The 11849-nt window shown below is 51.9% G+C and overlaps 1 long non-coding RNA gene across 1 annotated transcript; it reads left to right on the top strand.

Moving 5' to 3' along the window:
- Positions 1–88: 88 nt before the first annotated feature.
- On the top strand, positions 89–11698 carry LOC148050235 (uncharacterized). Its single transcript, XR_015701447.1, has 2 exons — positions 89–309; positions 11369–11698. It is a non-coding gene; the product is annotated as an uncharacterized LOC148050235 (long non-coding RNA).
- The last annotated feature ends 151 nt before the right edge of the window (positions 11699–11849 follow it).

Here is an 11849-nt window from a genome sequence, read left to right as displayed (position 1 = left end):
CGCCCCAAACAAAGGCGCGCGCGCGCCGCGCCACGCCTACCCGGCGCGCAGGCGCGCGGCGCCTCTCCCCCACCCCCCCCCCAGCGACGCCACCATGTCGCCGGCGCGGGGCACGCGGCGGTCGTTGGGGTCCGCCGGCTCCCGCCGGCTCCCGCGGGGCTGCTGGCACCCCACGAGTGTGCGGGCCCTCCTCGCAGCCAGGCGGGGCCCTGTGAGGCGGGGCCTTGGGGAGCGCCAGGCCTGAGGGCTGGGGTTAAGCCCCGCGCTGCACCGGGGCAGGGAGCAGGTGGCCGACAACTGTGAGGGGAGGTGAGAAGCAACAACGCCGTGGCGGGAAACCGAAGCATGTCTGCGTTGTTTCTTACAGTTGAATAGGCTGGGGCCTCTGGAGGCGTCTTGACTCTCTGGAGGTGTTTTGGCTCCTGTTGAAGTGGTGGGAGAAGAGGTTAGGGAGCAGCGAGACTAAGTGATGAAGTGCTCGGACCTGGTGGTACCACTGCAGAACAAGCCACTGGCTCTGATGTGTGATATCCTGTGTAAAGTACAATGCTAGTGCTTAAAAGGTGGCCTGGGGAACTGCAGGCTCATACTGCACATGAATAGGAGCTAGAATAACGAAGAGCGGAATGAATATGTGGATAATAGGATGTTGAGCTGCCCATGGTGAGGCTCTGCAGGAGCTTGTGATGAGCAGTATACCCAGAAGGGAAAGGCAGCGGCAGTCACCTGAACAAAGATAAGGAGCCTGGAGAACCAGGCAGCGTGAGTAAGCTGTGGGATGCAGTCCCACAGGGCTTGGTAGTCACTGAGCCTTCTCGTGGGCTGGAAGTAGCCCAAGCAGCTCGCTGGGAGAGAAGTTCTTGAGACCCTTCAGATGCAAGCCGTGCAAGTCAGCCTCCTCCTGGGAAAGTCTCACATCTACTTGCCTGTTCTCACACTGTCCATCTGCTGGCGTTCACAGCCCATCGAGAACATAGGCCTGGGAGTGGGGCAGACTCCCAAGTGACCTACATGGCAGCCCAAGGCGCGATGGCCCCGGTGAGCTTGCAGGCTCCGGGATCTGACAGGCAGCCCTCGCCCTGGGCTTCCTGGTTCCCAGCATGGCAACACTGGCCTTCGCTTGGCAGGAAGTGACCAGCTGTTCTGCAGAAAGCTGGATGCTGGCCAGAGCCCGAGTTCAAACAGAGCCTGTTAAATGGCCTTTTCCCCGTTCCTCTGTGTTTAAAGCCCTGCTTGCAGCCGTAATTCTATTTATAATACCCAGGAAAAGCGAGCTGAGACTTTCCCACAGTGCTGGCTTCTCAGGCGATTGTTGTTCAGGAAGCTGGAATGTACACAGTCTTATTTTTGTATCCCCCTGGGAAGTTGTTTTTTTTTTTTTTTTAATGTGTGTCACTCCATGTCCCCATCTGTGCCGAGGAAAGTTTGCAAAGCGCGAGGTCTCCAGCTGCTGCTTAGAGCTCTGGAATGCTTTGCCGAGGTGCCGCTGGTTCAGGTGTCTGCCTGTGTGCCCCTGTTGGAGAGAGTGGTGGGTGCTCTGAGAGACATCCTAATAGCCACGGGGCTCGAAGCCAAAGAGGGTATTGCTGATATCCCCTGTTCTCATTACTGAACTCCAGGAGCACCTGGCATGTCGCTTGCTTGCTCTCTGCCTCAGTGTCCTCCGTGTGCAGAGGAGGGAAGATGACAATCCTGCTCGGAGAAACGGGCTCATCGTCACTGCCCTGCCTGGGGTTTCGGCAATGAGAAGTGCCATTGTGCCATGGTTTTGGGGTGGCACAGAGATGCCGCGTGAGGCTGGGCATAGCAACCGGGTCATGGTGTCACCATTCGCTGGGGTATTGCTGCCAGCGGAGTCCAGCAGGCGCTTTTTTTGCCTTTCTTGGCCATGTGAGGCCATTCCCCACACAGGGAGCTGCTGTGGGATAGTCTGGGCAGGCTGTGGGCACGGATGGGCTCTGGCAGCTCTGCACCACCCCTGCCCTTTGTGAGCTCCTGGCAAGCACCCGCAGGCCCCGCACCTCCCGGGCAAGCAGGTATTTTACAGAGCAATGAAACACCGTGCTTAGACTGTTATTCCGGCCGAGAGAACGCCCTGCCTGTCCTCTCCTTAGGCCCTCGTCATCTGGCAACACTGCCTGCAGCGCTTGCGGCTTTCCCTTTCCCTGCTCAGGAAGACCCTGTGCCCCTTTCGTTCTTACATGTCTGGGAGGGTGTTTCTGCTGTCCCTTGTTTGCTGCCCTCACTATCAGCAGCGAGGCTCTGCCGGGTGCCGTCACCCTTCTCCCACTGATCCGTCATCCTTCTCTCGGTTTTTATTTCTCAGATAAAAGCTCTTTGCAGGCAGCTTTGCAGGCAGCTCTGATTGCTCTGCATGTGTTTTTAGACTGGTACCCCAAGCGGCAGCCCAGCAGAGCCCAGCTGTTTCTGCCATGCTCCAGTTCTGCCAGCACTGTGTCGTGCCTTTGCAAAATCATTTCTCCCGTGTCCTCTCCTGGCCTGGAAAAGGTTTTATTGCCCTGCACAGGGTTTTGGCAGTGAGAAGTGCTGTTGCGCCACATTTTTGGATGTTTTTTTTTCACTACAGCCAGTCTGATGTAGGATGGGCACCTCTGAATAGCTTTGCTGTTTGTTGCACCAGGTTTTGGGATTGATTATCCCAAATTCTACATGTGGAACAGATGACATCCACAACCTTTCTATTTTAGAGGCTTGCAACATTAGTTGTGCATCTCGTAATTATTCTTATTAATTATTGTGATTAATTGTGGACTATGTAGCTCTTAAACAATACTCCACCAGGACAAACTACAGAGATGCAGTTTTTCCCAGCTGGGGAATGGTGACCCAGAGCTCATCTGCACCTGGAGCTGGTGACCACTTGTGGACTGGGGCTGGGCAGGCGGGTAGCCCAGCCTCTTGGAGCTGTCTGACACTGAGATGGAGGATGCAAGATAGAAACAGGCAAGGACAAGAGGGCAGGAGGACAACCGCTCCGTCACAGCCTTCTTGTGTACAGGACTGACAGCAGAGGCGCTGCCCAGATGTTTGGGGCCATGGAAGAAAGCGGGGTCCCTGCGGGACAGGCTGTCCCTTGAACATTTGCTCTGTGCTCTGCCTTGGCTGCAGTCCTGGCCACACTGTCTTTGTCTTTGTGTGAGAAACGGCCAGAAGCGAGTTCACCTGCTCAACCGGCTCCATGGCAATGCAGTCACAGGGTCTCTTACTGACCTCGCAGTGATGTGGCCACTCAGATAAAGAAAATGGTGCTATTGCAGAGGCAGTTGTACCAGGGAAGCGGCGTGCTGCAGCCCTTCCCTGTGCCTGTTCCCCCAGTGAGTACCACACATCTGTCCCTTGGCTGTGCCCTCCCCATCGGAGCAAAGCACAGCCAGCGTTGGGGTGCATGATGGATGCCACGTCCAGCCAGAGCCTCAGTCGCAGTTCCTCGGTACCTACAGCAATGCTGCATAGCTGGCTGCGTTTGAAAGGTGTTGCCTAGTGGAAAACACTTCCAAACAGAAGTTTCAAAAATAAAGATAGAAAAGGGTTGGTAGCTTTATATGTAATTAATACCCTGTAGTTATTTAAAAACATCTTCAGAAACATGTCATTCAACTTTCTAGGGCTGTACGCGTATCTGGGAATGTAATTATGTTTTCAACAGCAGCCTTTTCATCCCCTGTTCCGTGATTGCTTTTTTTTTTTTTTTTTTTAACATGAGGATCTTGTTTTGCTGGGGGAAAAATAAAAATGAACACTGCCAGGGAATTTTGTTTTTATGCCTCTGTCCTCCCAGCCCAGCTGCCAGTTTGGTCTTCCTGTGCCGACACGTCTATATCATGATATCATGTTACAGCCATAGCAGCACCAGCAGTGTTCCTGGGATTTTGGCTCCCTGTGTTTCTAGGTGAGCCATGGATAAATTCCCTAAAGCCGGTCCATCTGTGCAGCTGTGAGGCTGGAATTGTGTCTTGAGGTTTTCATGCGAGTATCTGTCTCAGAGGTGGATTTTAATTGTTTAAACTATTGGACTGTTTGGCATCACTAACCTGTGTCTTCTGTCAGCTTCACATCTGTAACAAAAAGAAGAGGTTCCTTCCAAGCCATGCTGATACAGTTTTCTGCTGTTCCTTTCTGGTTCCAATGGGATGAGTTGATTCCTTGGCAGACCTGCCTGGAGCTGGGGGTCAGATGTAAGGCATGTTGCTGACATCAATGGCTTTCTTTTTTAATCAGCTTTGTCAGAATTTGTTATTTAGCCATTAAGCAGTGGCAGCGCAGAGTTCACGCATGAGCTGAGTTGAAAATTTGCTAGGTGTGAATTAGTGATGAGAGAAAAGCAGGTCAAGGAACTCCTTGTTTCAGGGCACACTGAGCGTCAAGCTTAGCTTGAGCGATAACTGGCACGTCCAAGGCCTTGAACCAGGGTATGAGCAGAAGAAAGAATGTAGAAATCACGGCAAGGGATGACTTCCCTCTGCTGTGCTCTGAAGAGATATTGTCCTTCTTTGAGCCAGTGGGATGTGCATCAAAGGTGTTCTCATGCAGCATCAATTTGGGGCGTGTTGGGATGGGATGAGGACCTGAATGGTGTCAGGGGGATGAGAGCTGGTGATATGACACCGCAAGATGGGTCTGCCATGGACTTGTGTGTCACTGATGAGCCCGGTGCTCTGGAATGATGCTCTGGGTCAGCAGCAACACCTTTGCAGACACTAGAGAGGGCTCTGCTGGGATGATGGGATGGGCACAGGGTGAGATGCTAGTGCAAAAGGCATGCTAGAGTGAGTCCCTAACAAACCTGCTGTCCCTCCAAGCGCAGTGTTGGGGTGGGTTGCCCTGGAGAGGCAGGCAGGGGTTTTACTGGCAAACACTGGAAAAAAGGCGGTCCCTCCACCTGTGATCTCCTGGCATAACAGAATGCCAGGGAATGGGGTGTGATGGAAAAAGTAAGCCATGAAGTACAAAGCCTACAGCAAAGATGGGAACGTGTAGGTGCAAGGTTCAGGCATGCGGCTCCCAGCTGGAGACTGCGTCAACTGAGAGCTGGCGGCAACGCGTACCTGTGGGAGCAGCACTCTCCCAGCAGAGGTTAGCTCAGGAAGTCACTTCTTTCTTGCTCAAAATAAATGCTCCTGTGTTTCCCTGCCTCTGTTTCCCCTGAAAGAAGCTGCTTCTCTGCATCATCCCTGCTCCTCTGTGCTCGGAGCTCTTTTCCTTGGCTGCTCATGGAATAGGTCATGCTCCAGGACACAGCCAAAGGTTGCACTGAGATACAAAAAAGGGGAAAATCTGAGGACGAATTGGTAAGAAAGAGCACACAGGAAAGCATGCAGGTGGTGAGGAGGTGTCTTGCTGCTGGCATGTTACACATCTGAATCCACCTAGGTCTCTGTATTGATTTTTGTAAAAGCTCTTTCAATTATTTTTACAATGAGCTCATCTTTTCTGGCACATCTCTTCTCCCTTGTTCTTTTAATACAGGCATGGCAGGCTTTGTTTCACCTCTCTTTAGTCATCTGCATGTGAACCGGGAACAGGCAGCTCCGCTTGTTGTCGCTGAAGAAAAACAGTTACCTTCAGGGTGTCTTGTCTTGGCTCCTTTTAGATGCTGTGTGAAGATGGGATGAATGGAGCTGGAGGTGTTTCTAATAGAGCTGCCTGAACTTAGCCAAAATCAGGCCCATGTACTGCCTCTGTGCAACGGGACTTGCTTGGAAGCTGGTTTTACTTATCTGTGTAGTTTTGGTGGTTCGGGATACCTTCCTATGAATGGAAATGGGGTTGTGGAAAAGGATGTCTGAGCGGTGTGTCAGCGTGCAAAGGCACGATGATGATGGGAACCACTGCTAGTCCAGCCAAAAATCCAAAAGGCATCTTGGAGTTGCATTTTTAAGACCACAAGTTGACTGCACATTGCAAGTACAATCTGAAAATTAAAGCCTTGCATCTGCTCATGGCATTTCTCAGTGTCTGAGTGATGCTGCTTAGAAATTTCATGGGACAAGAAGTCAAAACTATGTCTTGGTGAAGCTTGTTTTGTATCATTTGTCTTAACCTATGGCTATACCATAAACTAAGAAATCTCAGAAAGGATATCTGGAGTCCCTGCAGATCTGAAACCCTTGAAGTGCTGTCTCAAAACTTCCTAAGCAGAGGGTGTGTGGTGGTGAGCTGCCACAGGCAGCACAGTAAACCTTGCTCTCCCATCGTGTTAGCAGCACAGATTTAAGCAGACTTAGCCTCAGAGCGGGTCCCATGGATCTGACACCCAGGTTTTGGTCCAGTCCTCCTGTGGGGCCCGTGTGTTGGTGGTTGGGGACAGGTCTCAGGGATGCTGCACAGCAGCACTGGATGCCTTGGTGTGCCTGTTCGCACAGGGCAGCACGGCTGGTTCAGGGCTGAGGATTTGCTCACGGCAGCAGTGCGCCTGTTTGCTGACACCTCTCGAGCTGGCGGTGAAGCTGTTGGAAAGAAAGAGCAGAGAAGTGTGAGGACCTGTCCAGGCAAAACACCTCCTCCATTTACTTTAATAATTTTGTTTTTCTCAATTCTACACCCCTGTAATAATGTGTCCAGGCCTGTTTTAATGCACTGGATCACTCAGAGGCTTCAGTTGAGGTCTGGTATCCAGATGTTTCTAGAACCTGATCCTGCTTCTGTCCCATCCTCTGGAAAAGGTAATGTCGTTCCTCTCTTTCCGTGTCACACGTGCAAACATGGACTTTGCCACCTGGGCTTGGGGATGTGCTCCCTGCAAAAACCCCAAACCTGTGTGCTTGGATTCGTCTCTTTTGTGGCTCTCTGACCGTGTGAGACTTCTGCTTGGTGTGTTTCTGTTCCTGTGCAGTCGGATTCTTAAAGCTTATGTTTTTGCGGCCCCACAGGAATTTGCAGGCTCAGTGAAATTGCTGGGGGCTCCCTGCTGAGGCTGGCTGGGTGTTAGCCCTCCAGATCATTTGCAAACAGAGGCAAAGAGCTGATGGAAGAAAATTTTGCTGCAAAGCTGCCTGCCTTGCACGTGGCCTGGGAGCCAAAGCATGGCTTCTGGCTCCTCTCTGCAGTTGCAGCGTGTTAACCGCAAGCCAGGGCACTGCTAACCCTCAAGTTGCTGATTTTCTGGAGATAAGCTCCTTTGTATTTTCCAAATACAGTTAAAACTGTTCTCTGGATAGTTTTATTATGGATATATATATACGTAGGTGCTTGTCTCCTAAAAGTTTGTGGTTCTTTATGGTCTAATGGGTGTTTTTCCAAAAGATGCAGGTCAATTATTTATTCACAATATGAATAGCTGAATTGCTTCATACTATATAAACTTAAAAACTTCTTTAGGGAAAGGGATAAAACCCTTTGCTTTTTGTTGGCTGTTTCAAACCCACCAAATACACCTTTCCCTAGTGATTTGAAGTTGCTGTATTCTTTTTTTTTAGATGTTATTTACTTTACTGTTATAAAATTACATCCTTTATTCAAAACAACCCCAGAAGTCACTTCTTGGGCACACAGAGAGGGAAAAATGTCTTGGATTCTGGAGGCGTGGAAAGTTTAACTTGGCGGATGGAGGGCAGTTTGTGATAAGAATGAGAAAAATGCCATGAGCTCTTTTACGACCGTGGTCTGTACTATCTTCATAAAAGACTCAAAAGCTCAACAGTTAGATCACCTGTAACTCTGGTAGCAAACTGGTAGAAAGGAAGTACAATCTGGGTTTCTCATGCAATTTCCTTTTAAGACTGATAATGAATGGCTTGGTTCTTATCTTGCAAAGAAGACTGCAAACCCTTTTGGGGGCTGTTGCCACATATTTGCAGCATGCCGGGTGGGATGCGCACCCACGCGGGAGCAGGGAACACAGCTGGGCAGGTTTCGTGTGCCCACAAGGTGGGAGAGGAGGATCTCTGGTGTGTTTCTTTTGTTCACAGAGCACCCGCGAGTGTTTGTGGGTGCCTGAAGTGATGTTCTCTGCTCCGCTGCCTGCATCTGCCTGATGGGCAGTGCCTGCCCTGTCTCGTGCAAGTGCTCTCTCTGTCTGGTGGGTTTGCTGCAGGGGTGTGTGCTGCATATTGTCTTCCAGCATTGTTATAACAGCAATGGAAAATGGGGTGAGTTTGTTAGCTCAGAACACGTCCAGATGCCAAACCTTGTCATACCGGTTACCTTGCAGTTCTCCTTGTTCCAGGGAAGTGTTATTTGAACACAGCTTTGCATGAAGAATGGAGAGAGGAAAGAAACAAGGGGGAGACAGGAAAAGAGCCTCCCCGGCCTCTGCACAGCTTTGCTTGCAATTTGGGGAAGAAACACCTTTGTGTTGCAGGTGACTCCAGCTGGATTAATCCCAGTGCGTCAGCCACTGAGAGGCATCCCTGAGAAACCAAATGCCTTTTTCTTCAAGAGCCCACAGCTAAAAATATTTCCAGAGACCTCCCTCCTTCAGGAGACCCAAACCAGGTGCACGGCTGGGCCGTAATGCTGGTATCTGTGTGCAGGGACAGCCTGCCCTCCTTGGGGCTCTAGTTCCAGCTGCCAAGCAAACCCAAGCTTGGGAAAGGTCTAAATGTTTTGCAGGAAGAAACTTGAGAAAGTGGCCACCAAACAGCCAAGTAAGGGATTCATGAGCAGGTCATCTGTAGTCCTTTGAAACACCGATAAAAAGCTGCACAGGCTACCTGCGTGGAGGACATTCCCAAATACAGTACCAAAAGCTGAGTGTACACGTGATGCTGGAGCTCACCCATAGTTTTAGGGTATGGATAAAGCTGTTACACCCACTGGAAGTGGCATAATAGCCTCACTACAGACCATATGACCTGGTAGGAGAGCATGCTGTCCTGTGAAAGGGACTCACGAAGCCTCTCAAAGGGAAGCTGGCACTTGGATCCTTTGGATATATTTTCAGATAGCTCTGCATTGCTGTGTGTGTGATGGGTGTTACGCAATGTCCCTAAGACAGGTGCTGCTGGCAGCTCTGGTGCCCAGTGTGCAAGGGCTGAGCCTGACTGGGAAAGCATCCTTGCTCCCTGCCTCCTCCTGCACATCTCTGGAAGAAGGGATGGGAATTGCTGCAAGACCAGTAGCACTGACATCTGCCTCCCGGAGTACCCCCTTCAACCAGCTCTTCAGGAGCGAGAGGAAGTGGTTTTGGGCTGGAGCCAACCCTGGGCATTCTGCAAAATGTCATATATAACGGCTTTGCTCGGGGCTCAGCCTTGCTCTGGACGTCGAGGAGAAATCACCCGAGACTGAATTTCCCAAGACCTGCTCTCCTGTGGCATCTGCAGATCAGTTGGGTAGCAGGCAGACCAATTCCTGGCTGTGAGCGGATCCCACCCCGGGTGTCACAGCTGGGGGGAATGCTGCGTGGAGGCTGTTCCCAGGCTGGGGCCAGCTCTCAGCCTCTCCTTCCACCCGGATTGCAGCGCTTCCGCTACCACGTTCCAGAGCCGTCCAGCGGCCGCCAGCCGCAGGAAGTGCAGCGGGTCATGGGAACCAGCCTGAGGACAGGAGGCTGAGCCGCTGCGGGAGCCAAGAGCAGTGCCCCGGCATGCTGCCTTCACTCTGCCGGACGAGGAAGTGCAAAACAACACAAGGAGCTGGGGTGCATGGGGTACACGCGTCACCAGCTCAGGCACGTGGCCCCTTGTGAGCCACCATCATGCACAGATGTATCCTGTGCACGTGTTCCCGCCATTGCACTCCACGTGCCCCTCACCAAAGTGTGGGTGCCCAGCACCCCTCTTCACCCTGTTCCCTGCTCAGCCGTCACTCCCACCAGCCGTATGCCCCGTCTGAGCAGGCGCTGGTTGCTGCATGAAGCCGGGCAAAGGGGCAGGTTATTATGGACCAGCTGAAATGTCTCATGTGCCTTTTTATCTTTTGCTCCTTTTTTATTAAGCGAGGAGCCTCTTCTGAGCACTAAAACCTCCGAGTATTTGGGAAATATTAAAGTGCCACCTTTGGCTCTGCTAGTATTTTTTTAAAGCATTTTAAAAACTATTTGCCAAGTTCTGCTTTCATTTGATCGAAAAATGCCATGTTTTGGAGTTCCTCGTCCCCCAGATCTCTCCCAGGACTTGCTGAGGCCATCATCCTGCCAAAAGAGCCCTGGGAAAATGGGCACAGCAGTGCTGCGTCCTTGTCCCCTTGCTGGGCATGCTTTGCCCCGTGACCCTGTTTTTTTTTTAGGGGATATTCATCTCAGCCACCATCTCCTGGCTGCTTTGCTTGGTGCGTTTCCAGCTCACTTCTCTCACAGCGGGGCTGGATGCATGCAGGGAGGGTGGTTTATTTGGGACAGGAGTGTGGGATTGCTTTACCCCTGGAAAAGGCCTGGGGGGAAAGCGAAGATGAAGGGAACAGCAATGGGGGGATGAAATGAAGGCAAAATGCAAACACAGTTTTTCTGTAGAAATTTCTATTGGTGAAAAAGTAGGGACTTTCTGGCCCAAAGCAGTTGCCCCTCTCCATCTGCCCCCCGGGCTGTGGGGCAGGCACAGCCACGGGATGGCAGTGCACTCTTGCACGCACAGCACCATCCGGCTCTGCCGTGTCTGGGCCCCTGGCCAGCTTTGCTGCGAGCTGGGTGTCCTCCATGTGGGACTGTGCCCAGTAGGCGCAGGGGGGATTTCCAGGCACTCGGTGGGTTTATTATTTTGCAGCGCTTCCAGTTTGCTTGGTATTTCCCCGGCTTGTGTCGGTCGCTGAGGGTATCCAGACTGAGTGGTGATGGAGTGAATGCAGGCATCAGAGGGATGCTGAGGGGGCTGCACCTAGTCTGCTCCACTGCCGGAGGGAAACAGTGCAGGGTGGAGGATCCCCGGAACTAAATCTGCACCCCATATTCACCCTCCAGCCACCCTGCTTCCTCTGCACCCCAGCTCTGGGCAGCCCCCCATCAGTGTCACTTGTCACCTCATCCATTATGCTAAGACACCAGATTGCCTTTGTCCGGTCCTTTGTCCCCTCCGTGGTCCTCTGCCCCCTACATTCCCACCAGTGATTGTGTTTTCCTCCATTTTATGCGGTTTATATCAACTCCTGCGTGATCTGGCCTTGTAGGGGCACAGATGGCAGGTGTGGACCAGGAGGGTTCCTGGTCCCAGGAAGGTGACACCAGGCACAGCAGTGTGTCTCACTGCTGCTGGCAGTGCAAATGGAGAGATCAATGCATTTAAATCCCACCTGCTAACACCTGAAATTTTGGGGGCTCAAATATATTTTCAAATGTTTTAATGCAAAACCAGGTTCTTCTCCTCACCAGCCTCCTTCATCCCGCCCTGCAGTGAACTCCTGCTGGAGGAGGACACAGGGCTATGTCACCTGCGATACCCTGTAACTTTTGTTCCTGTCTTGTGTCTCCCCACAGTGGTTTTGCGCTTTGCCCTGGAGATGCTGGCTCTTGCTGTCTGGCGTCGCTCCGGCTGAGACGCAGCAGAGGTTTCCTTCCAGCACGACGGTTGGGGTCACTCTTTCACAACGAGCGTTTTTCTCCGGAGCACAAGTTGTGCTTTCCAATACGACGAACTCTGAGCATTGCATCCTGTTAATGTTGTGCTGGCTAGGATTTCAAGCTCTCGGGACTACGTTCTCTGCACGAATGCAGGGTCAGCAATATCTTTGATTTTAAACAGTGCAGCCACGCAGGAATAAGCTTTTTACGTGGCCTCAGGAGCTCAATAAATTAGTGTTCAAGCTCCCTGGGCTTCTCTGGGTCTGGATCCAGCAAGGGAGCTGAGATCTGTTCATCATCTGGCTGTTCCCACCTGTCATTGGTGGGGAGGGGGTGATGTGGCTTAAGCTCACAGCGTCATCCCCAGGTTTGGCACATGGCCTCACACCATGGCCAC

Source organism: Nipponia nippon, unplaced genomic scaffold, assembly GCF_047370975.1.
Source record: "Nipponia nippon isolate SJK-2023a ecotype South Korea unplaced genomic scaffold, ASM4737097v1 scaffold_9, whole genome shotgun sequence".
Lineage (NCBI taxonomy): Eukaryota > Metazoa > Chordata > Aves > Pelecaniformes > Threskiornithidae > Nipponia > Nipponia nippon.
This window is presented reverse-complemented; position numbering and strand designations above follow the sequence as displayed.